Source organism: Marmota marmota, unplaced genomic scaffold (assembly GCF_001458135.2).
Source record: "Marmota marmota marmota unplaced genomic scaffold, marMar, whole genome shotgun sequence".
NCBI lineage: Eukaryota > Metazoa > Chordata > Mammalia > Rodentia > Sciuridae > Marmota > Marmota marmota.
This window is the reverse complement of record NW_025999968.1, coordinates 49,433,833-49,437,766: the sequence shown is the minus strand read 5'-3', so window position 1 is coordinate 49,437,766 and position 3,934 is coordinate 49,433,833. Positions and strand designations below refer to the sequence as shown.

Genomic DNA, 3,934 nt, shown 5'->3' with positions numbered 1-3,934 from the left:
CTCATATATACATGTGTGTGTGAGAGAGATATATATACACATATGTATCTAAAATTACTTGTACCTGTACTAGTTAGAGAATATTCTATTTGATCTGCTGTCTCAGATGTGTTTCCATATATGTACATATTTATTTATTATTATTTTTTTCTCTATCTTTAGGCCAATATAAAACTATCAGTTGCTGTTGTTTAATAATATATATTGGACATTTAACTAGTTCAAGCTCTTTCACTTATTATTTTGGAGTATCTTATATGTTCTTGGCCATTTGTTCTTGTTCCATGAAAAGCCCTTTTGGGATTTAGGCTGGAATTGTACTATATTGGTGTGTTCATGATACTGAGTCTTCCTACTCATTAACATGGAATAAGTCTCTGTCTATTCAGATCTTAAAATACCCTTTAGTCAAATTTTAAATATTTATGCATATTAGTTTTGTTCATGCTAGATTTATTCCACAATGTCTTGTTTGTGCTATTATAAGTGGTATTATTACATACTTTTTTCTTCCATGTTGATGTAATTGTCCTATAATTTTCTTTTCTTACATGATCCTTATCTGGTTTTATTATTAAGGTTATTCTTGCTTGATACAATTATTTTGGGAAAGAATTAACCTTTTCTTGGGTTTACAGTTCAACTATATTGGTGTCATAAAAATACACATGATTTTTGAATATTGTTGTTACAACCACTTTCCTAAACTGTCATTCTTGCTCATATTTTTATCTATGTATTCTTGTAGTTTTCTTTGCAAAACTATCATATTATCTGTTAACATAATATTAACACTGTTGGTATTTGTGGGTGTGTGCGTGTGTGTGTGTGTGTGTTGGTGGTCCTGGAAATAGAACTCATGTGTACCAGGGAAGCACTCTACCACTAAGCTGTATCCCCTGACCCAAATTGTCAACTCTGCTCATGCTCTCCCTCTCCTTTTTCTCTCTAGGACTTCCTTTAAAAACACTGTACAGTTAATTTTATTTTGTGGTGCTAGGCAAGTGCTCTATCACTAAGCCATAGCCCTACCCTATTTTACATTTTGATGCAAGGGGGAATAGGAAGAATCACAAGATCCTACAATTACAGGATTCTGAGTTTTGGGAAGGGACAAGCATACAATAGCTACACTCACTGTTTCTTATGAGTGTAATCTGTGATGTAGGCACTTGAAAGCAACTATACTTTTCTTAAAATCAACTAGTTCAGAACTTGGACTCTGCTAGGATGGGTTGATCACTGATTAATATTACAGGCTTTAAATACTTCATGTAATTGTTCACATATAAGGGCCTCTCTATTATTCCAGTTTACCCCTGCCAGGTGAACTTCTGTGCATGAGACTAACAGGCTCAAAATCATGGTCCTATTCAGGCATGTTAAAAAATATTTTTTTTTCAGGTGTATTTTAAATAGTAAAACACGGCAGGATCTTCTGCCCAACATGAAAACTGGAATGTACCAGTACCTTTAAGGTCTAAATGGGCATCTTCTTTCCCCCAGCCCCTCTCTCTGCCTCCCTCTTCCTACCCTTTTCTGTTTATTATGTTGCCTTTTATTATTATTGCAATTTTTTATCAAATTAACAGACATTTTAAGTTTAGATTTACTGATGAGAATGCATAGTTTTCACAAATCTGGAATACCATGGTGGTACATGAGGCATTTTGTAAGTCCAAGGATGAATAGCATGCAGGGAAGGCAAATCCATATCCAGAGTATCATTTTTTTCCAGTAAAGAAAAAATGCTGTCCTTTTCATGATGGAAGTGAATCAGTGTAATCAATCTACCACCAGAAAGCTGTCTGATCACCACAGGGAATGGTGCCTTATAGGAGGCTCAGTGTTGAATTTTTGCTCAGAAGTAGTCTTGGACAGACAGGTCAGCCTTGGTGAGTGGAAGTCCGTGTTGCTGAACTCATGCTTAACTTCAATCCCTGCATCACAGCCACTTGTTCACGATCACAGCGGGTGAAATCAGGGCCTTGGAAAGAGGACAAAAGCTAGCCATAGAATGGGTATTCTATTCACTTTATCATTAGTCTTCCTCTGCTTTTGTGAGCATTTACATGGGACACAAATATTTTCATGTCTTTTGCCTATTAAGAGATGTATTCACATACCTCTTCCCCAGATATCTTTGCCACTAATTTCTAATCATGGCCCTTTCCAATTCTGGACCCTCCAGCCAAACTAAGGGTCACAGCTATGAAATATAATTGTATATGTGGCCATTTCCTCTTCCAAGCAAAGCCAACAGCCTGGTGCATTACTCCAAGCTTCACTGGAAGGATAGCCCTTCACCAGATGTTTTTCAGGGATGTTGTGGAGAGAGGTTATAGTTCTCCAGCTGACCAATTTGGGGTAGTGCCTGCAGAACCATCTGTAAGCCAGGCCCTAGTAGTTTCCTCTGTCAGCAAATCACAGGGAGTTGCCCATAGGAGCAGGTAGGGAGAGAGAAGGCAGGAGTGAGGAAAATGGGCCATTTGAATACATCTTCATGTAACTTTCTTCAGCCTTCAGGATCTACTCAGTCTAATCATGGGTATGTCACTTCCATTTGATGATGGAGTGTTGCTGTACATGCCTCGGTTTGGTGGGCAGCTCAGTTCCCAGTAGCAGGCCAAGAGCTCTCTCTTAAAACAATTTATTTATGGCATGACCAGTTTTGCTACAAAATTACCGGTTTCAGTCTTACAGGCCTGAAACTGGAACTCACCTGTAGGGGCCTGCCAAAGGCTTTGTACAGCATTCCTATCTGACAATGACACTCCACCACTAGATCTGCTAGATCACAAGGCCTAACTGGCAGAGCAGCTTGTATGCAGCCTGAACAAATTACAAAGCCTTTTCTTATTCTGGTCGCAACTCAAAACTGATAACTTTTTGGTCACTTGGTAAATGAGCTGGAGTAACACACCCAAATAAGCATTTGTTGCCTCCAGATAACAATAAGATCCACTAAATGTTATATCTCTTTATTGGTTGATAAATTTAATGCAACAATTTATCCCTCACATTAAAAGAGATGTTTTAAAATGCCCCAAACCATTGGATCCTATTAATTTCACTGAGGTGGAAGGTCCCTGAAGTGTATTTAGATTTCCTACCTTATTTTACTGGTAAGTCTATTGCATTTACTATTTCTTGATCACTTGGTTCAGTCAGTATCATGTCATCAATGCAATTAGTATAGTATCTTGTGGATAGGGAAGGTGATTGATATCCCTGAAAACTAAATTATGACATAAGGCTGGAGAGTAGATAATACCCAAGGTAGGACAGTGAAGGTGTATAGCTGGCCCTGTTGGCTGAAAGCAAACTACCTCTGGTGGGCTTTTATGGATAGGTATGGTGAATAAGGCATTTTCCAGATCAACATTGTGTAGCAGGTACCAAGTAATGTGTTAATTTGCTCCAGCAATAAAACCACATCTGCTACACCAGCTGCAACCCTTTGGGAAATGGCTATGGTTTATCATAATTTTAACCAACATTATTATTGTGAAAATGCAAATACCAACCCAAAATAGAAGTGGTTTCTTCATATACAGGTAGGATAAAGCTGTTCTATGGCTTGCTCTTCTCATTCGAATAATAGGACAACATGGACATCTTCTGTTTAGTATATATAGACATGAGTCATGTTACATGGTTGCATGTTCAGTGAAATAGATAGACTGTAATTTATTTTAACCAATCACCTTCCTGATGGACATTTAGGTTGATTCCACTGTTTTGCTAGTAGAACCAATGCTGAAATGAATATACATTCACATGTAATTAAATATAACCTTTACATATAAAATGCAAATTACAAATATACATACTTAACTGCACATGTATAAATACTTCTGTAAAGTTGATTCCCTGGTAAAAGAGAATGCCCTATCTTTCCACCTCTTTTTTTTTTTTTTTTTTTTTTATTTTT

The 3,934-nt window shown here is 37.2% G+C and overlaps 1 long non-coding RNA gene across 1 annotated transcript; it reads right to left on the bottom strand.

The window, feature by feature from the left end:
* Positions 1-227: 227 nt before the first annotated feature.
* On the bottom strand, positions 228-3,922 carry LOC125616936. Its single transcript, XR_007347726.1, has 2 exons — positions 3,528-3,922; positions 228-1,987 (listed from the first exon to the last, which is right to left on the bottom strand). It is a non-coding gene; the product is annotated as an uncharacterized LOC125616936 (long non-coding RNA).
* Between the last annotated feature and the right edge of the window lie 12 nt (positions 3,923-3,934).